The sequence below is a fragment of the Arvicanthis niloticus genome, chromosome 29 (assembly GCF_011762505.2).
Source record: "Arvicanthis niloticus isolate mArvNil1 chromosome 29, mArvNil1.pat.X, whole genome shotgun sequence".
Lineage (NCBI taxonomy): Eukaryota > Metazoa > Chordata > Mammalia > Rodentia > Muridae > Arvicanthis > Arvicanthis niloticus.
The window spans coordinates 18,524,370-18,547,134 of NC_133437.1; the positions used below are offsets into that span (position 1 = coordinate 18,524,370).

At 42.6% G+C, this 22,765-nt stretch overlaps 1 long non-coding RNA gene across 1 annotated transcript; it reads right to left on the reverse strand.

Moving 5' to 3' along the window:
* Positions 1-1,227: 1,227 nt before the first annotated feature.
* LOC143440400 (uncharacterized) lies at positions 1,228-10,936 on the reverse strand. Its single transcript, XR_013108110.1, has 5 exons — positions 10,536-10,936; positions 8,864-8,974; positions 3,593-3,674; positions 2,959-3,018; positions 1,228-1,863 (listed from the first exon to the last, which is right to left on the reverse strand). It is a non-coding gene; the product is annotated as an uncharacterized LOC143440400 (long non-coding RNA).
* Between the last annotated feature and the right edge of the window lie 11,829 nt (positions 10,937-22,765).

Genomic DNA, 22,765 nt, shown 5'->3' on the forward strand with positions numbered 1-22,765 from the left:
TTAATATTTTTAAAAATGACTTTATGTGTGTGAGTATTCTCCAGGCATGTATGTCAGTGCATCACTCGTGACATTGTTGGAAGCCAGAAGAAGACATCAGCCCCGCCCCCCGAGAGTGGAGTTACAATAAGTCACCCCATGGGTGCTGGGATCAAGCCCCCATCCTCCTGAAGAGCAGCCAGTGCATAACCACTGAGCCATCAGAGCTTCAGCCTCTTGAAGCTTTTATGTCGGTGGATTCTGAGATCATAAAAATTTAATCAATAACTAAATAGTAACATAGATTTTTTTTTGGATCAGATTATATCAGAAGTTTCACAGGGAGTAGTGTGAGGAGTACAGTCAACATAACTTGGTGTTAGAATCCTGTCTGCAGGGTTGGAGAAATGGCTCAGCAGTTAAGAGCGCTGACTGCTGTTCCAAACAAAGGTCCTGAGTTCAATTCCCAGCAACCACAAGGAGGCTCGAAACCATCTGTAATGGGATCCGATACCCTCTCCTGGTGTATCTGACAGACACACCAGACAGTGGCAATGTACTTACATACATAAATTAAATCCTGTTTTCAACTGGAGGACCTCTGAAAGTTTTGCTTTCTTTATCTGTTCAAAGGGAGTAATTGTAAATCACATTGCATAGACTACTGGAAAATTAATGATATGGTGTCCTTAATTCTCTTAGAACAGAGTCTGGCAAATGGCTGTGCTTCAAAAATGTGGCTCTCAATATTGTTCTATCTCTGGCTTTTGTGTTTTCTATGTTCTTGAACAATCTCCCTGTGGTGGTTTGAATAGGTGTGGCTCTCACAGATTCATGTGTTTGAATGATAGTGACACTATTAGGAAGTGTGGCCTTGTTAGAGAAAGCATGTCACTGTGGGGGCGGGGCTTTGAGGTCTCCTAAACTCAGTCTACACCCAGTGTGTCAGTCCCCTTCTGCTTCTTGCCAATCATGATGTAGAACTCTCAGCTCCTCCAGCACCATGTCTGTGTGCATGCTGTCATGTTTCCCACTAAGACCATAATGAACTAAACCACTGAACCTGTGAGCCAGCCCTCATTAAATGCTTTCTTTATAAGAGTTGCCTTGGACATGGTTTCCCTTCACAGCAATAGAAACCCTACTAAGACACTCCCTAAGACTCAGAGATGGAAAATGCCGGATCTGGACAGAGAAAAAGACACTAGAAAGAACACAGGCATGAAACAGCTCAACCGTGAAGTCATATATCTGCTCAGGAATGGACTTTATTGGAGAGGCATCGGAGACTGTTATTTCAACTGTTTACTTTTAAAGTATGGAGTCCGAAGTATTGCTACTGGAAACTGGGCTAACCGTCCATCATTGGCAGGCAGCCTGACAATTGATCTCAGCCTGGGACACTCATGGGAATCTGGTTTTCTACCCAGAAAAACGGGCATGTTTATCATCCAAGTTATTATACAGATGGGGGGTTAATCTTCAGTGATGGAAGGAGCTGCCCAAACAAATGTATTTAAGGAACAGGTCCAGTTCATCTGATCTATTTCCGTGCGAGAAGAAAAGAGCTACAAGCTGTTAGTTAACTCTGGAAAAACATCAGCTGCGAGGACATTGTTGTGTAAATCAGTAATTTGGAGAGGCTCTGGTCTTTTGTTTGGTTTTTCAAAAAGCCCAGATTGATTCAAAGGCTAAAAATTCAGCTTCTATTTTCTCTTTATGGCTCTTGGTTCATTTTCTGCAGAGGTTCAATTTGTTGCCAAAGAGATTCATCGCTAATTTGAATAATTATACACTAAACTGGAGGGTAGAAACAAAATTGGGGTTGATTGAGAGGGCTGGAAACAGAGCAAATTCCTCCGTGGCCTTCGGAATGATGGATTCCTGCATAGCAAAACAAGCAGCATTTCCAACTGATTAGTTTTTAATTTTTAATAGAAAATAAGAAAAGAAAAAAAATGAATTTTATTTGCACTCATGAGAACATCAAATTAAGGCTATGGCATGATCCTCCTTCCTTGTCAGTTTGACAAAACTCTAAACAATGGAGAAGCCTGTGAAGAGCACGCCTGCTCACAGTTGTGGGTGGTCGTGTAAACTGGTACACAACCTGGGAAGAACTGGACAAAATCTAGCACAATTACAAATGGAAAGTCCATACGACCTTTGACCCAGTAATCTCATTCCTGGAATCTTATTCTGTGCTCACATGTGAAGAAAAGCCACCACTCTGAAGTACATGTTTCTAGCATGTTCTTTGACTTGTGTTACCTGCACCACTGTGAGTACTCTGTCTGCATGTACACCTGCCTGCCAAAAGAGGGCATCGGATCCCATTACAGATGGTTATGAGTCACCAAGTGGTTGCTGGGAATTGAACTCAAGACCTCTGGAAGAGCAGTCAGTGCTCTTAACCATGCAGAGTCATCATAACAGCCCCTCTGTTATAGCTTTTATATAAAGTGAGCATAAAGACTCTAAAAAGGTGCATAAAACACTTAGAGAATTTAGGAACAAAAGGGCAATTCTAGCTTCATGTTTTAGTCTGTTAACTATCATCTATCTATATGTATATGTAAATGTGTATATATATATGGTGATATATATATATATATATATATAGTGTGTGTGTGTGTGTGTGTGTGTAACTATATGTGTGTGTCTATGTGTGCATGTGTGTAACCATACTTTTTGTCCACTTTATTTACCACCCTTCTCCACCCTAATCCCTTCCAACCCCAAACACTAGGTAGAGAAGAAAGGTTAGAAAGGAAAGGGGAGCACAGATCTCTTTAGATCACTTCCTGCTGATTAGGGACATGGAGTTCCTAGGGGCAAAGTCAATGTTCTTGGTCAGGTATCTCCAACCAGCAATTCAACAAAAGTAGCAAAACAGCAAATGCAGTAGCAGGAACCAGCAACAGCAAGAACCAGAAGCAGGAGCCTCCCGCCCCTCTTAGGGCTGTGACCTTTTTATACCTTCTCAAGAGTCCCCAGAATTCCAAACATTAACCATCTTCAGCTGGCAGAATCACACCCCTGGCAGAGCATGAGACAAATCATAGTCAGCTGCTGTGAACAATCTGAAGGAGCGCTATATCCCACATCTGAGATGAAAACAAAAACGTACTCCCAGAACACAATTGTTTTCTTTTAAGAAACCAAACTTCTCACTACACTTGTGTTTGTCTATGTGTGTGTGTGCCACACTACAACACTTCATGGTAAAAGGGCACTATTTTAATGGAGCAATTAAGTATATTCATAATATAGTAGTTCATTGTCTTAGTATTTGTTCTATTGCCATGAAGGAACACCAGGACCAAAGCAACTCATACACACACACACACACACACACACACACACACACACATATATATATATATATATATATATATATAGAGAGAGAGAGAGAGAGAGAGAGAGAGAGTAGCTTTGGAGCTTTGGTCCTGGTGTGTGTATATACATACACACACACATATATATATTATATATAATATATATATATATATATATATATATATATATATATATATATATATATTGAGAGTAGCTTTGGTCCTGGTGTGTGTGTGTGTATATGTGTATATATGTATATTTGGGGCTTGCTTACCATTTTAGAGGGTTAGTCCATGATCATCATGGTGGGAAGCACACAGGAATGGCTCTGTAGCAGTAGCTGAGAACTTTACATCCTGGTCCACAGGCAGCAGGCAGAGAAGGAGACACTGAGACTGGTGTGGGATTTTGAAGCTTCAAAGCTCACCCCCAGTGACACACCTCCTTCTACAAGGCTATACCTCCAAACTTCTCCCAAACAGTTCCACTAACCCACAACCAAGTATTCAAACACATGAGCCTATGAGGGCCATTCTCATTCTCACCACACACATGTATAATAAAATTCTACATTTATATCCCAAAATCTATGTCCATTGTGGTTTTGAGTCCTCTTCTTTCTCCCTCTCAGTGTATCCAAACTGCTGCACACTGGGCTGGAAGGATGAAGCACAGTCTGGAACAGTCAGGATCCCAGTCTGGCTGGGAGTGATTGAACCATCAGGGTAGGGCTCTCTTAGGTGAAGGCCTTCTCTGACAGTCTTTAATGAAGCAGCTCTCTGGGACAATCTTAGCTTGTGCATATACCTTTATTTGGTGTGGGCTTATATGCATACACTTTCTTCAGGGTGAATCAAGGGTTATATAGTTTTGGGAAAGGGCATGAGAATATACAGGGTGGGACATCGGTTGAAGGCTTAGGCTGCTGAGATGCCTCATTAGCATGGGGTGGAATTCCAGGAGTCTCAGGTTCAGGACTACTTGACATTTCTCAGGTAATGGGGTCCAGGATCCCCCAGAGAAGAGGAAGCTTCACTGACAAAGGGAATCTGACGTTTTGCACCAAGCTCAGGGCTCTCTGGTGATGTCAGACTTAAAGCTTAGGAGCAAGGTTTCTCAACAGTCCATAAGACAAGTCTGTGTTATAACAGGGTCACAAGGTCAATCATTTCTAAAAGCTTTAGAGTGTGAAACATTGGTGTCACTATGTCTTAGGGGAGCTTGCTAGACTAAAACTGAACAAAAGTCTCTAGATACTCAGCTGAGACCCTGCAGGCTGTGACGGTCCTAGGTATTTATATAGGCACTAAAGTTTAAAAACTTTGATCCATTAAAGTAGAAAGATTTTTTCTTTCTAAAGCAGCAGTTTGTATGATCCTGGGTATATACCCAAAAGGAATCTAAGAAATCCCTCATGAGACATACCTGCACTCCCATGTTTATTGAAGGGTTATCTATAACAGGCAAGTTGGAAAAGCAGTGTACCAGCCATCTATCAGATTGCTAGAGTGCGTAACTATAATATGCACACACACATACACACACACACACAGAGAGAGAGAGAGAGAGAGAGAGAGAGAGAGAGAGAGTGAGAGAGAGAGAGAATTAGCTATAGAGAATGAAAATATGTCTTTTTCTGGAAGATGAATGATGGAACTCAAAGTCATCTTGTTAAGTAAAATAAGTCAGATTCACAATTACTTAGTGTTTTCTTTCCTACATGCAACCTACGTTTTGAAATAATGAAAGTAGGAGGGTTGATTTGTAGGGGTTTGTCTTAGGGTTTTACTGCTGTGAACAGATACCATGACCAAGGCAACTTTTATAAGGACAACATTTAATTGGGGCTGGTTTACAGGTTCCCAGATTTAATCCAGTATCATCAAGGCAGGAACATGTTTCTACATCTTCATCTCAAGGCTGCTAGCAGAATATTGGCTTCCACACAGCTAGGATAAGGGTCTTTAAAGCCCACACCCACAGTGGCACACCTACTCCAACAAGGCCACACCTACTCAAACAGAACTACACCTTCTAATAGTGCCACTCCCTGGGCTGAGCATATACAAACCATGAAAGACTCTATTAGCTGGATGGGGACAAAAATGGTAACAGGGTCTAATATATTCAAATACATAGTATTCATGTATAAAAATATATTTAAAATGTCCTGATAAATCCATTATTTTATATAACTAATATATAACAAGGGTGGGGATGTAGCTCCATGCTAGATCACTTGCCCAACATGCCCATGACCCTGACTTTGATCTCTAAACTAATAGATAATAAAACAATAAATTGGCAATTAATAACTGATGTGTTTCATGTTAATTACATTATTTCCTGAATCTCTTCAATGAGAGAACTCCATTAACTAATTATTCTTCTTAAAAATATATGACTTTCTCTTTATCTTATTCAAATTATTGGAAGGAGGTTCAGAGTTTAGGAGTAAGGAGCCATCTCAAGTGTCATGCCAAATACCAATGGAGTTGTGTTACTTCTAAAATTTACGATAGTCATTATAGTTGGAAAAAAGTTTAAAGATACTTGTAGAGTATTTGGCACAATTCTAACACCTCTCTGGATGTTTTAACTTTGCATACTGAGATTATAAATTTAAAGAATGCTGCTCTGCTGAGCTTTGATGCTGCAGATTCTGCTGATAAAATTATTCATGGCCTGAGATCAATATTTCCATTTTGGTCAAGCTTTGAGAATAACATATATAGCTTGATCATGCTAGCCCTTTTTGTCCTTGAACACTTTTATTCCTGCCCATCATGTTAAAGCTTGTTTTTAACAACATTAACACGTTGGCAGCCAGAGTACATGACTTAAAACTGAAAATGGGCCCCCGGACAGAGTTATTGATTTAACAGGCTGGCAAGCCAAGGATGGGTAGGATTCTACACAGAGCCTTATCAACCTAAGACAGAAGTGCATTGCTTTTGATAATGCATAGTCCATGATGGGTAAGGAAGGCATTCTTGTCAGAACAACCTAAGACAGTCTCAGTCTTGTTTATGTAATAAAAAAGGGAGAGATGGGGGGAGCTTATGGGGCTGCCTGGCAGGAATCTGACATTGGCCAAGGACAAGGAAATGGGCTGCAGGCATATTAGGTTAGAACAAAGAAGTGGGCTTCAGGCATGAAAATGACATTGGTCAAAGACAAGGAAGTAGGTTCAGATATTTTGGTCATCCTGATAAGCCCTTAGAAATAGTGATCACGGGAGTGATCATAGGACTCTGTTTACTGCCTTGCTTGTTCTTTGACTGATAGTGTTTATTGTCTTGCTTGTTCCTTGACTATTTGCATCTATTGTATTGCTAGTTATTCAACCTAGAACTGGCCTTAATACTTGCATGAAATTAAAATGGTATAAAAGCAAAAAGGAGGAAGAAGGATGGGATGGGGGTTTATAGGGTATGGGGGAAATGGGGAAAGAGAATGACATCTGAAATGTAAATAAATGAAATATCCAATTTAAAAAAAAAAAAAGAAGTAACACACGAGGCTCCACTGTTCCTGAGGATAAGTGAGTAGCAATTGCTGAGGATGTAGAGAAAGACTATTTTTTGATGGTGTAGCTGTCTGCAAATTGTTCATGCTATTGTAAATGCCCTTCATTCATGTTCCTGTAATTAATCCAATTAAACTCACTGAATATATATATATATTCAGTTATATTATATATATATATATATATATATATATATATATATATATAATTTTGATTGAAAATTGATAAAAACTGTACAGGAACCTTTTTTCAGTGAGAAGACACAAGCACAGAAAAACAGACTGTTTAAGTGAAGACTTGAAAGCACTCCTTTTGATTCTGACGCTGCTGAATGCCACACTATCATACTGCGTCTACCAAGCCACCAATCAGAGCTTTTTCTATAACATTGCCTCTTGGGCTTCAAACATGATAGGCCCATATCAGCTGATCTTACTGAGACCCAGGTTCATAAGGTCTTACCAAATAAATGTGGGGTTTTTGGTTTGTTTTTTCGTTTTTGGTGGGTTTTGTAGTATTATTCTAGATGACAGAAACTAAATGGCATATATGTATATAATATGTAGTATTGGAAAAAAGCATGTTTCCAAATATTTTACAATTGTCTATTTGTAAGTAAATAGAAGCTTCCCCCTAATATGAGTCCAGAGCTGAAGAATTGTGATAGTTTTAATGAGAATGCCCCTACTCTTCCTAGCCCCACCCCCCCTCATATGTTTGAATGCTTGGTCTCCAGGTGGTGAAGCTGTTTGAGGATTAGGAGGTGTGGCCTGGTTAAAGCTGGTGTGTCACTAGGGGTGGGTATTGAGGTCTCAAAAAACCCGCTCCAGGCCCAGTCTCTCTCTTTCAGCCTCCTGCTTGTGGACAAGATATAAGCACTCAGCTACTGTTCCAGAGCCATGCCTGCCTACCTGCTGCCGTGCTCCCCATCATGGACTGTCACCCTTTAAATTGTAAGCACCCCACAACTATTACTATTATTAGCTGGTCATGGTGTTTCATCACAGCAACAGAAAAGTAACTAAGACAAGCATGTACATTGGGAAGTGAAGCCGGGCAGTGGTGGCGCACGCCTTTAATCCCAGCACTTGGGAGGCAGAGGCAGGCGGATTTCTGAGTTCAAGGCCAGCCTGGTCTACAGAGTGAGTTCCAGGATAGCCAGGGCTACACAGAGAAAACCAAAAGAAAAGAGAGAGAGAGAGAGAGAGAGAGAGAGAGAGGCGGGGGAGAGAAGTGAATATGGGGACCCAAGCTGGGAAACATCTTTGAAAAAGAAGATTATATGATTCATGTATGTGTATTGGTTTAAAATTTATCTATACTCAGAAACTTTAAAACTTTTAAATTATGTCTATCCACTTACTTGTGTGTTTGTATGTGTGCATGAGAGAGACAGTGCCTACAAGATCAAAGGACAACATGTGGGAGTCAGTGCTATCCTTTTATCATGTGAGTCCCAAAGAATAAACTCAGATCCTCAGGCTTGTCTGCAAGTTGCCTTTACTTGTTGATCTGTCTTGACAGTCCATAACTAGAAGCCTTAAAAAAACATAGCATGGAGGACTGGAGAGATGGCTCAGGGGTTAAGAGCACTGACTGCTCTTCCAGAGGTCCTGGGTTCAATTCCCAGCAACCACATGTTAGCTCACAGCCATCTGTAATGGGATCTGATGCCCTCTTCTGGTGTGTCTGAAGACAGTGAATTCATATAAGTAAAATAAATAAATCTTTTTAAAAAATAGCATAGATAATTATAATCAATTAGTACTTTGTTTGAAATTACCTGTGGAGACAGATAAAGTTGCGGCCAGGGAATGCTTTACAGACAAGTTAGAATTTAAGCTAAATTTTAAATAATTGACATTAGAGAAGCTTTAGAGTGTCAGGGAGTGGGGACCAATTTAAATGACACAAAAAGTATTGAGTATAGTATACTATGTCTAAGGGAGGACTCAAAGAGACAGTAGTTGGTTTCATCTGTATGTAAAAGAATTCTGGAATGGGAAGACCAGTTACCGTGGTATCTGTGATGTCATTAGAGAACATGAGCTCTTCCACCTGCAGCCCAGCATCTATCCTCAAGGCCATCTGCTCTTCACAATGGCTGGTAGAGCGACAGCACTACATCTGCATGATGGAAAACAAAGAAGAGGGTTAGGAGAGAGAAATTCCACCAATATTTCCACCTCAAAAGGTGTTACTTCCTTCCTAGTCATGTGCTCATCCTTAGCTGCAAGAAAAGCTGAAAAGTAACATCAGCTGTGCAGTGAATCTAGCTAAAATCCATCATTCTGTTGTGCTAACGAATGGGTATTTGGTAGGAAAAACAAAAAATAGACCTGGCCATACTGTGATGTTAGGAAGTGTGGTATCAAAAGAACGAGAAGTGCATGTAGCAACTGCATCAAGACCTGAAATTGAGTACTAAAGCCTGCTGGTCATGAGATCTTGAGCAAGCTGTAAAACACTCTTTAAGTATCAGTAGTCATCTAAACAGAAAAAGGGCACGTGTGCGAACACGCGCGCGCGCACACACACACACACACACACACACACACACACACATACACACAGGACCTCATATATCTTATCCTCTTTCTCATCCTCACTCTCTGTCTCTCCTTCTCTCCTTCTCCTTCTCCTTCTCCTTTTCTCCTTCTCCATCTCTCTAGCTTGCTATTTTGACTAGCCAGCAAGCTCCTGAGATTTGTCTGTCTCCATCCCATAATGCTAGGTTTACAGGCACTTACATTTTATGTGGGAGCTGAGGATTCAAACTCAGGTCCTCATGTTTGCACACCAAATATTCTTAGCCACTAAGCCATCTCTGAGTCCCTAAAATAGGTGATTCAACAACAACAAAAAAATCTCTTTCTTGAAGAAAAAAGTATTTATTTTTTATGTATATGAGTGTGTTGCCTGTATTTCAGTGTACTGTGTGTGTGCAGTATCCTCAGAGGCCAGAGGAAGACATCGGATCCCCTGGGACTGGAGTTATAGGTGTTTAGTGAGCCACCATGTGGGTGCTAGGAATTGAACCCTGGTCTTGGGAAGAACAGCCTGTGCTCTTAACTGCCTAGCCATCTTTCCAGCCCTCAAAGGAAATTTTAACTTACTGTATTATGTATTTAACTTATCAAAGGAAATTTTAACTTACTGTATTTTAACTTACTGTATTAACTTACTGTATTAGTGTATATAGCACTGATAAACATGAATGAAGTTACAAATTAATTGGTTTTTTTTCCAACTTCATTAATATAAAACTAACACCAAATGCCTGCAATGTTACCTTGAAATACAAAATAAAGTAGTGGTTTATTATAGTATTTATTTTTGGCAATATTTTGAGTACAGAATTATAGATATGAACAGGTGTTGAATCAAATTCCACTCCTCAATGTACCAGACCAAGTAAAGACAAGCCTGCTACCTGTGGTTTTAAAAATGAGATTTCCAAGATGTAATCTTTTTTGAGAAACCATACAAAATAAATCCCAAAAGGATCACAGCACTTTAGATTAAAATAAATGTGTGTGGGGGGGGAGAAATTTCTCTAATTTATCTATCTATTTGATGGAAGCATGGGGGTGCCCACGAAGTGAACTCAACTTTTTCTATTAGGAAGTTTAAAAGAGAGGGGAAAGCAAGCTGTGTGTAATGTCCCAGTTGTAATGAGTTTTCACACCTGTCTCCCCTCGAGCCGACTAGTCCGAGCTGCCGCCTTCCCGTGGTCTTTGAGCCTCCATGGCCCCCCTTTATGGATTTGCTTCATAGGAATTCATTTCCGAAAATGAAAGAGGACAGGGGAGAGAGGACATGTTGAAGCAATGACAAAAATCTTTGTATTTTTATTAGATTTAACTTATCATAAGTCAGATTTAATTTTCTCTCCTGGGTTGTGATGCCTATCATGGTTATTTTTATTAAGGGAAGAATTAATCTTAGATTCTCTACACTAAAGCAGATTCAAATATTATAAAGTTTAACTGGCCTTCTGGGGGCAGGAAACCATCTTCAGATGATTGTTCACCCAGCTCCCATCTGGACCTCTTTCTTTCTCAGCCCAGGGCCACAAAGCTCTAGGACACCTGCCGTGATGAGCCTTTTGTGAGCCGAGGATTAAGAAGACCATTGCTAATAATAAACTCCCTCCAGTACAATACACAAAAGGCTAATCCCACTCCACCAGGAAGCCTTTAAAAAAATTTAAAGACACATGATTGCTTCATCACCCAAGGTCTCCAGACTAAGGATGCCTTAATGCCTCTTCCTAACCTTTGCTTTGGAGGCCCTTCACTCTCCCGGTGCTTCTCTCTGAAGAACTCACAGATAACCACGCCCCAGCTGCTTCTCTTTCACGTATTGCTCAGGATCTCACTGCGTGTATGCGCCTTGAGTATTAATACCATCTAGCAATTATATTACTTATCTTCATTTGGTTAATTCTTCCACTTGTCAGCCAGGTTTTCATGGTCACTCCTCTCTCTTTTATCTCTGAAAATCCTGCCTCTGATTGGTCAACCCACCGGACAACCTAGCAAAGGTCTTTCCAGAACAGTCCTGGCCCGTCCAGTGTGGGTCACTCTGTGGGACACCACCCACCTGACTCTAGCCTCATTCCTCATCACCTCTCTGACTGAAGAGAAGTATGGATGTGCACTCTTGTCCCTCTGACTTCCCATTGAGATTCTCTTAGAGTTCTTATTGCTGTGATAAAACACAATGCCCGTAAGCAGCTTGGGGAGGAAAGGATTTCTTTCACTTTATAGTTTATAACCCTTCACTGAGGGAAATCAGAGTAGAAACCTGGAAGCAAGAACAGAACAGGCCATGGAGGTTACTAGCTTGCCCAGTTTGCCTGCTTATAGCATTTAGGACCAGCAAGCCCAACGGTCGTGCTACCCACAGTAGGCTAGGCCATCCCACTTCAACAACAAAAAGAAAATATACTACAGACTTGCCTAGGGGCCTATTATAAAGGCAAGTTTCTTAATTGAGAATCCCTCTTTCCGAGTTACTGTAGTCTGTGTCAAGCACAAGGAGTCAATGGAAGAAGAGAGGACCCTGAAAGCAGGGCATTCATTTCCCTAGCTTCTTCATTTTGAGTTTGCCTCAGGCTGACTGATTGACATTAAATATGCCACCGTTCATCTCCAGTACACATTCATCTCACTTCTAGAGTCTTCTCCCTGCCCCATCTCTCTCCTCACACCCTTTTGGGCTAAGGAAAACTAAACGTTGGGTTCTTGGTGCTATAGTGTAATTCTCCATGTTCCAACATCTTCATTGCAAACAAATTCTGGATGACTTTATTTTGGGGTGCACACTTTTTCTATTGTGACCCTGCTAAGCTGTCCTTCTTGGATATTTATGTACAGCTGTCCCTATGGACTCACTCTTGCTCTCCCTAATGTGGTTACTCATGGGCCCTTCACTCCATTTCTCAACTCAACACCACTTGTTTCTCAGTCAGGAAAACTCTATCCCCTCCCACAGACTATTATACTGTTTGGTCTGACAAATTGCACAGTGCCTTGGGATGACTAGTGATGGAGAACTGGTGTCTGGAGCAGGAGGGGTTCACAGAGCTCAGGAGTCCAAGCCAATCAAAAACCTTTTAGAGAAGCCATTTTGGAGCCAATATTAACTAAGTTGAGATTGGATAAAGAAAGTTGGTAAGAGCCTTAATCAGTAAGATGCAGAAAGGGATTTCTGGGGATGTGGGGAGCGGAACTCAAGATGGCGCCTGGCTGGGTGCCAGATGCTCCTGGCTTGTTGGCTCACCATTTCAGGAAGCCTGGGTGTCACGTAGGCTAGGCTTTACTGCGCATGCATTTTGCTTGTTCATTGTTACATAAGATCAGGCCATGTGACATATGTGCTCAGCACCAATCAGGAATGACCATGTGGCAGGTTCTGATTGGTGAGGACACAGAGATTTAAGGGCTGGGAGCTAGAGCTGGGAGGGGGGGGAGGGCTGGGCTTTTGCGGTAATTCAAGGTTCCTGAATAAACCGTGTTGGGAAGGAGATCCCATGTCCGTTGTCCTCTGTCTGCTGGTTGGTTTAGGAGGCAACATGGGGGTAGTGGGGTGTGAAACAGCGCTTTAAAAACTCCAGAAAACACGGAGTATAAGTGTCTGAAGCCCAGATAAATGTCCTGCAGGATGAAGTTGAAGATCACTGTATTCAGGACTTCCCCAACCCTATGTCGCCACAGCTTATCTTTGGACTCTATAAGAATGGCTCTGGATGATCTACATGCCCAGCCTCCCTTCACTAGCCCCATTTGTCCTTACGAAACCTTCCCTTCCTCCACCTTATTCAAGGTCATATCTTTTCCAATGTCTCCATTTCAGGAGGAAGGGCTTAATCAGGGACAGTTGGTAAAGATCAATGAGAAGTCCAGATCATGAGTCTGTAAAAATATGGCTTTCGGGCCTGAAGAGCTGGCTGGTGCCTGGTTTTGCAAATAAACTATTTCCTGGAACACAGCCACATTCATTCTTTTAAGTACCGTCTATGCTGCTTCCCACGGATAACATCAGACCCAAGTATTTGCAATAGAGGCTATATCACTTACTTGACCTTTACGGACAAGGTTTGCTGACTCCTAATTCAGACAGATAACCTAGATAGAAAGGCATCTGAAGTTTGGAGAGATGGCTCGATGGGTAAGTGTTGGGGGCCGACTTTTAGCAGAAAGCGGCTATCAGCTTTGCAGCCATCTTGAGCCATATACCCTGACATGAGACTTGGATTACAATAGCCTACAACAGCTGAGCACACTCTGATAATCTTGGTTTAGATACCGTGAGATTAAAGGTGCGTGAGATTAAAGGTGTGTGACTTAAGAGTATGACTTAGAAGTATAGAGATCAGACCTAAGGGCATGATTAAAGGTGTGACTTAGAGGCATGGCTTAGAAGTAGGACATATAAAAGGCAGAGACAGAACAGATCAGAATCAGACTGAGATCAGAGAATCAGACACATCAGACATTAGGTAGAAGACACTTGGCTCCAGACAGAATCAGACACAGCAGACAGAGGAGACAGAGAAGGAGACACTTAGAGGAAGAGAGACTGAAGAATAAACGGGATTGAAACTCACTTTGTCTGGTCTCCATTCTTCGAGTCTGCCCTCACCCTCACTCTTGCTGAACCCGACCCGCGGACCGGAGCGGCAGCTTGGGCCGGGATAGGTAAGAGCATGTCTTAGTTAGGCTTTTATTGCTGTGAAGAGACACCATGACCAAGGCAACGCTTATAAAGGAAAACATTTAATTGGGGCTGGCTTATAGTATCAGAGGTTTAGTCCATTATCATCATGGTAGGAAACATGGCAGCTTGCAGGCAGACATGGTGCTGGAGAAGGAGCCGAGAGTTCTACATCCTGATCCACAGACAACAGAAGGAGACACTGTCACTGGGCCTGGCTTGAGCATATTTGAGCCCTCAAAGCTTGCTCCTACAGTGACAATTTTCCTCTAACAAGGCCACACATCCTCATATTGCCACTTCTTATGGGACAAGCATTCATATATATGAATCTATGGAAACCATTCCTCGTCAAACCACCAGAGAGCACTTGCCGGTCCTCTTGAAGACCCAACTGTGCTTCCCAGCACCCACACCAGGCAGCTCACACTCACCTGTAACTCCAGCTCCAGGAGAATCTGGTGCCTCTGGCCTCTTTAGACATCTGCATTCATGTGTACACGCTCTCCTTGTGTGCACACACATAATTGTCTAAACTTTTAAAGTATTTGAGTAATGGTGGTAGAGAAAGGAGAATTAACCAAATCCTAGACACAGTTTATAAGTGAAGCATGCAGGATGTGCTTATGATTGTATATGAAACAAAAAAAAAAAAAAAAATAGAGTGGGGGAGAAGAGTGATTCAGAAGGGACTGTGGGTAGCTCAGCTGGCAGGGTGCTCACCCAGCTTGAAATGAAGACCCAGGTTTAAACACTAGATGCAAATACCTCTGACACCACGGCACACAGCTGTTATCTGAACATTTGGGAAGTAGAAAGAGCAGGATCAGGAGTTCACTCTCAGCTACACAATGAGTTCAAGGCCGGCCTGGACTACATGAGACTCTGTCTCAACCAAGAAAAAAAAAAAAAGTAATGATCTGTAGCTGTCAGTCTTATTGACTGTATGAGTGTAGTTGTACTTTGCTGAAATGGGCAAAGCTGTGTTGGCTGAGGTGGAAAATTTAGTTTTCTGAGCATGTGGACATGAGTTTGATGTGTCTGCTAGACATCTAAGATATGCTAGGTAGCCAACTGAATATGTGTAAAAGTCAATTTTAAAGAACAGATCTGGGCTAGATATATAAGTTTGAGAGTTGTTTAAAACTATGTGATGGAATAAATTTAACTTTTATTGATGTGGTGGTTGGCTTTAGGTTTGTAAGATAAAGCATCGCTATAAAGTTCAGATTCAGTCTCCAAGGTGCTAAGGTTATAGACATGGACCATCAATGCCCCAAAGAAAGAGAGAATTTAATGATGGGCTGTAAAGACAAAAGAGGGATGAAAAATGTAAGAATGAGCTCTGAGGTACCGGATATTGGGGATCTAAGGAGGGGTAGGCAAAGAAGACCAAGGAAGCAAGCAACCCAGCAAGAAGCAAGCTTGCTAGAACATAAGGACAATGGTCACTCAGAAGTCAAGGGAAGTGTGTGCGTGTGTGTGTGTGTGTGTGTGTGTGTGTGTGTGAGAGAGAGAGAGAGAGAGAGAGAGAGAGAGAGAGAGAGCGCTACCTCTCAGACACAATTAAAGAGGTACTGCAACAGTATCTGCTCTGAGGAGCAGAGGCTAAGAGAAAAGGTCAGACAGTCCCTGACCTTATTGTGGGTCAGTGAATGAAAAGATGACAAAGATTTGAATAACTTTCATAGTCTGTTATAGTTGCTATGTAGAGTGAAAAATTATATATACAGGCTTTTCCTTTATCCTATACCTGAACAAGAATGTAAGTTCCAGAAAGAGGAACTGAATGTAAGATTTTCACTACCCCAGGACACTTGCTGGATAAATTACATTCCTCAAGCCTCAAGCAGTAGGTCCACCTATGGGTGGGAGAGGCCCAAGGCAGAAAGGCATTCCTGACTACAGATAAAAAAAATGCTGCCACCTAGGTGGGGCTATAGCAGGAAGAAGTAAAGATAGTTAATCTGAAATAGTTGGTAATGGCAGGATAGGACACAATAGCATGGTAAAAACCACATTTTTGAGAAGAATGAGTGTGCAGAGTGATTTTCACATGACTCTAGATCATTTGGGCTAGATTCTCTGAAATGTTCCACTGTTCTTGGTTACCCCTCCCTTGGTCTTCCCAGTGCTATGTTCAAAATTTGTAAAAAAACCAATCATGTGTAACCATGCGAAAATGCCTTCCTTCCCCCACCCCATGCTATAAAAGACCCTTTAACCCACCACTCTGGGCCAAAACCTTGCTCTTGGAGCTAAAGAGCTTGTAGTTTTGACCGCCAGCTAACTTCCCTAATAAAGCCTCTGCTGATTGCATCCAGGTATGGTTTCTTGTGATCTTTGGGTGGTCATGATCTCCTGAGACTTGAGGAAGGGTCTCCCAAGTATGGGGGTCTTCAGCTGCAACAGAATTGCTCAGACAGACTAATGTATAAAGAGAAGAGGTTTACTTTGGCTCATCTCGGGAGGCTGGGCATCCCAGAGGTGACTACGTCTGGTGGGACACTTGTGAGATATGTTTGTGGCAGAAGGGGAAAAGGTATGTGCAGAAGAGACCAATTATGAGCAGCAGTCTCATGTTTCAACACACAGCTCTTGAGAGAGTGAGTCTGGGGTGGTGAGAAAGGCTTGCCCTCAGTCAACCCTGTTCCTCTCACATGGGTGACCCCCCTTTATGCTTCTGTTGCCACCCCTTGGCACCTAACACTGGGTACCAAACTCAACAACCCATAATCCAACCATATAGTAGCCAAGGTGATCAAGCAGAGGGGTGACAGGTTCCAAGTGGTCCAGGCCCTATCTACAGAATGTGGTACAATCAGAGGAAAGCCAGACTGTGGCCTTTCTTAACTTTCTTGGTTCTGACCCATCAGTCCCCAACCCCCACTTCTTTACCCCCACCCCCACACTTTTCTCTTTTCCTTTTTGTTGTTGTTGTTGTTGTTGTTTTCGAGACAGGGTTTCTCTGTATAGCCCTGGCTGTCCTGGAACTCACTCTGTAGACCAGGCTGGCCTCGAACTCAGAAATCTGCCTACTTTTCTCTTTTCCTGAAGTGTCTTTATCTTCCTTACTATCGTCCTGTGACTGCTCAGGGGCTTTTTGCATCCTTCCTTCCTTCCTTTTTCCTACTTTCCTCATTAACATTTACGGCCTCCGCATCTTTGGCACCTAAATATCAGCCTTAATCTTCAGATTATCATGTGACCGATTTAAGTACATTCTACCTTACTCTCTGACTGGTGCTTCCGGCTTACAGGAGTAACACTGAGCCGCTCCTCTCAGCAACCTCGCTGTGGCCCATGGGTAAGCTGTGGTAAGGATAACCCTGTTGCTGTTGTTGGCTAATCGGCTCTGATCAGCTGGTGGTGGCAGTGCAGGTTCCTGATATTCATTCCAATGCTCTGGATTCTTGAATGAAAGATACACACACACACAGAGCCTTATGTTTAATATGCCTTAAACAGCTCATGGTTGGGCTGTCTCCCCTCAGATATTCCTGAATTATTACTTACTAAAACCTATATTCCATCTTGGCTGCCAGGGATCCGAGCCCTCAGCCCTCCTGGGCCATGATCCCAGACTCTTACATGTTGACTTCTCCCCATCTTGTCCTTCTCATCTTTCTGCTTCCCTGTCATGGTGGCTCTGCCTTCTCTCTGGTCCTCTTGCCTTCAAATCCTGAAGTCCCAGCTCTATCTCCCTACCCAGCCAGTGGCTGCCAGCAACTTTATTCACCAATTAGAACCAGCTGGGGGGCAGGGACCCCATGGCAATAGATTGTAAGTTTGGGGAGTCTCTTGGACAGCACTGGGCAACGATTCAAAAGAAGGCTTCTCATGTCTGGCATCAGGGGTTTTGTTAGGCAGTCTTTGGCTCTTGGAAGGATCGCTGTCAGCCCAGATGAGAGATACACTGTGCATTGTAGACTTGCTTTAGGTCAATAGCGGTTGATTCTCTGTGGATTTTTCAGACATCCATATTGTTATTTCACAGTCTCCCTCCTTTTCCTGACTTTATCCCCTTTCCAGCCTTTCTGGTAAGATTGGGTGTACCCTGCTAACCCCCTTCTATTGTTCCCCAACTTCTCTATCCAGGCAATGGTCTACGCCATTGGCTTAAGGGTCTTCCTCAGCCATGCTTGTACTTCAAAGCTTTGGGTTTTCCCCCTGGTGACTCACATTTCCTGTCCCTTTCTTTCCTGTGTGTGTGTGTGTGTGTGTGTGTGTTTTTCATGTCCCTGCCTTATTTGCTCTAGGTCCTCTATTTTATCTTTGAGACCGGACATTCTATCTTCGGCTTGATGTGTTCTTGTAAGGTATGTGTTTCCTAGCTGGGCTACTGGGTTTTTTGTTTGTTTTTTATTCCACCTTTATTTCAGCTTGAGTCCTCTTCAGTGTTTCGACCTCCTCATTGAATTCCATCTTCAAATCTTGGATATCTTTGCTACTTCCAATGTTAGGCCCAGATCTCAGAGACCCCCAAACACCACCAAGGAGCTGATTCTGCTGCAAGTCACACAGGGGTCTTTTATTACAAACTCGAACAGGGACTCTCGCTGTCACTAACGCAGTGGATCCTGGATCCGGAATGAGAACCTGGAGCTCAGGGGAGGTAGAGCTTTTGTAGGGAAAAAAACCTTACACTCAGTAATTTTCCACATAAGTCGGCTTCTGATTGGTTAGTATTTCAAACTTGTTTTTCTGGCTCGAACAGGAAGGAACCCTTATAAAATGGTTACAAAGGTCAGCCCTCATGACTGTTTGAGTCATTTATCAGCAAGATCACCTGGTCCCCTTAGAAAAACACAGGTTTTTCCTGATTGGCTGTTGCTATGGGAGCCAGCCCTGATCTCCTCAGGCCTTCTCCTCGGTCTTTTTCCTCCGACTAAGGGAACTGGGTTGGGGGTTGGGATGTGCAGAGGTCTTCATTCAAAATGGAGTAGTTGGCTGGGTCTCAGGCCATCAGCCTTGTTTGTGTTTCCTTGGGCTTCACGCAGGCCTTTTTCTCCTTTAGCTTGTTACTCCTTTTAGTGAGCTGTTTCTCTGTGCCATCTTTCAACTCCTTGAATTCTTTGAGGAGGTTTGTGATTCTTCTTTTAGTTTTTGTGCCCTGGAGTTTATCTAGGTAATTCTCATTAAGAAGCATTTCTGCAGGCCTGGCAGGTTTTGGAGAGAAGCTATTGGCTTGATCTTTCAGATTGTTGGTATTCCTGCCATGAGATCCAGCTATGTGTATTTCCTTTGTTAGTTCTGAGTTTTTTATGGATGGGGCAGGGTAGGGAGGAAGAGAAGATGAGGAGATATGTTGGGTTTAGAGCAGTGGTTCTCAGCCTCCCTAATGCTTTTGTAGAGTGAAAAATTATAAAGACCATTTTATGAAATATGTAGACTTTTTTTTTGCCCTTAGACCTGGGCAGAAAAATGCAAGTTCCAGAAAGCGGAACTGAATGTAAGATTTTCACTACCCCAGGACACATTCCAGGTGAAGGACATTGCCCCAGAATCAGAGGACACTTGCTGGATTACATTCCTCAAGCCTCAGGCAGCAGGCCCACCTGTGGGTGTGGGGGGTGCGGGGGAAGGAAGCAAAAAGACACATTCCTGTCCATAAAAAATACAAGCCATCTAGGTGGGGCTGTGACTGGAGGAAGTGAGAAATATTTTGTAATGACGGTATAGGGGACAGTGATATGGTAAAAACCACATTTTTGAGAAGAATGAGTGTGCAGACTGATTTTCACATGACTCTAGATCATTTGGGCTAGATTCCTCTGAAATGTTCCACTGTTCTTGGTTACCCCTCCCTCCCTTGGTCTTCCCAGTGCTATGTTCAAAATTTGTAAAACAACCAATCATGTGTAACCGTGAGAAAATGCAACCATTCATGTGTAACCGCACGAAAATACCTTCCTTTCCCCATCCCATATATCCCATGCTATAAAAGACCCCTTAGCCCCGACACTCGAGGCCAAACCTTGCTCTTCAGAGAGAGAGCTTGTGGTTTGACCGCCGGCCAATTTCCCTAATAAAGCCTTTGCTGATTGCATCCAGGTATGGTTTCTTGTGATCTTTGGGTGGTCGTGATTTCCTGAGACTTGAGGAAGGGTCTCCCGAGTATGGGGGTCTTCACTTTGACTCTTTAATATAGTTCATGTTGTGGTAACCCCAAACCATAAAATGATTCCACCGATATAGCATAACTGTAAGTTTGTTGCTGTTACGAATCCTAATGTAAATTTTTCTCAGACACACTAGTTTGGCTGTGGGGGTCGCGACCCACAGGTTGAGAACCACTCGCCTCAAGCATTTGTTTTTAAATGGCTTGGGTGGAATGAAGTTAGATGGATATAAGGGACTGGACTGGATGGAGTACAGGATGTGCTTCCTGTTCCAAGCCTAGATTGGATATGATGTGGGAGAATCCTGTGATTTGGCAGATGGGTTCCAAGGATACTAGCTCAAACCTAGAGCTCCTCTGCAGTGAAGGCAGAGAAGGCCAGGATAGGCTGGGACACTGGCTGTGGGATCCAGAATAAATCTGGCTGGTTGCTGAATGCATGGATGGGGAGGGTAGAACATCACCAGGCTAGACCCCGAGGGGGTTGTGTGAGAAGTCTGGGTTTAAAGTGGGGTGCTTTAGGCAGCACAAAGGTCCTGTGGGTGGGACACAGGTGGGAAATGTTCTGGTGGAAGACTAGAGGTTAGCTAAAACACAAGAGGAGGAGGTGGGACCCTGCCCAAGCCCAAGGGCCAATCTATTCTTCTTCGAGAATGACTTTCTGTGCCCTAGTGAGCAGCCCTGCCCCGTGAACACATGGGCAGGTGGCTCCACCCCGTGAATGACTAGGCGGCATTTGTCTTTTATTTTTTATAGCTTTTTACTGACTGTATCTTCTGTAATGACACTTTAAACTTATTCAGACAGCGTAACTATTTTTTAAATATCAGATGAAATCTTAAACTTGAATTCTCTTTTATGAGCATCTAACAAATAAGAGGAAAATAATATATTTCAATTTTTAAAAATATTTCGCTTTCTTCCATGAACACAGTAGTAGCAATAGCAAAATCTTTCTGAGCCACACTACTGCAAACACTAGGCTAAACTCTGTCTACATCAACTGTTCAGTCTTTATAACAATACTCCCTTCTCTCCCTCCCCTTTTCCTCCCTCCCTCCTCCTCTCCTCCCTCTCTCCCCTCTCTTTGCTCATCTCTCTCCCTCGTTAGAACCGACATTTCATTCCATTGATAGCTCATCCAAGGACTCGTAGAATTTTTGATGGCCATTGATCTGCCTCCCACATTTACTGGAGCCTCACCAAATTGATCAGCCCATGGACCCAGAGCTTAGAACCACAGCTAATAAAGGGCAATCTAAGCAAGAAGGAAGCACTGCAAAGTCATCTCAGTTAGAAATGAAAAGCGAGCCTGCCTCCACACCCCACAGGCAGCCTTGCCAAGGGAGCCTTCCGAACTCAATCTCTGTAAAATACTGCATGTCAGTTAAATTATCCTATGTCTTGACAACAACAAAAGGAAGCCAAGGAGAGCCAGACACTGCAGTTTGGTTCATGATTTGATTGGTATCATGATTTACTAAATTACTTTTTTCTGAGGGTTCTTTTTTTTTTTTTTTTTGGTTTGTTTAAAGCCAAAGACTAAATGTAGCAATAAAAATTTAAATTAACTTGGCTCTTGCCTGAAGTGCTCAATATTCCAATATCTGTGCCTCACTGCAGTGCCAGGGAAAACAGCAGAAGCAGGGGAGAATAGTCTGTTTCTGACTCACTCCTCATTAGAGGAGAGTGAAATCTTATATCTCCCCGGGCCCGGAGACTAGCCTCCAGCCACTTCAGATTAATCTTTTCACTACCACATATCAAAATACAAAATTATTTGAGCTAAGATTTTTTTCTCATTAGGAATGATAATTTCTTAGATAGGAAAATAAAGCCCTGTAGTAAAAACATGCCTACTGTCCCTTCAAGGTCTCTGCGGTTACAAGCCTTAGCTCAACTGTGAACAAGGCTACCTTTCACGGTCCCACAATCTACCATGGTGATGACATATCATTGTGTCTTCCCTAGGAAATCAGTTCAGCTGGACTGGCCAATCACCTTGCCAAGGGAACACCTCTCAGGAGGATGCGTTCACCTTAAGCCATGCTAAAGAGATAGGAAGAATAATTAGTCCTTTATTGGGTTAATGCATATTTCTTTCCCAGAATTCCTGACCCATAGCACAGTCCAGAACCACTATGAGGTTCTTTTGGGTTTCCTGGTTCCTGAGTCCTGACTCATAGGGCCTTAATTTTTCTTTTTTCTTCTCCTTTGTCTTATTCTTTCAGATACTAGCCAGAGCTCGAACATGCTTTTTTTTTTTTTTTGATACCTCAGGCTTCCTTACTCTTTCTCTGACGCTCCCCTCCCTGCCATGTGTTGGATTTCCATGCTGCCTTAACCTGAGCAGCATGGCCTTCTCTCTTTCTCTTCTCTATCTCCCTCTTCTAGGCAACCGCCAGGTTTTCAAACTTGCCTGCTGTGTCACTTTTCTTTTAAATTCCAATAAAATTGTCCTCAAGCTGAAAAAAAAATAAAAAGGCAGCATGTGTGTGTGAATCTCAGAGTGCTGGGGAATTGAGAGGTGAGAAAACAAGGGACACAAATAAAAAGATTCATGTGTATGCATACAC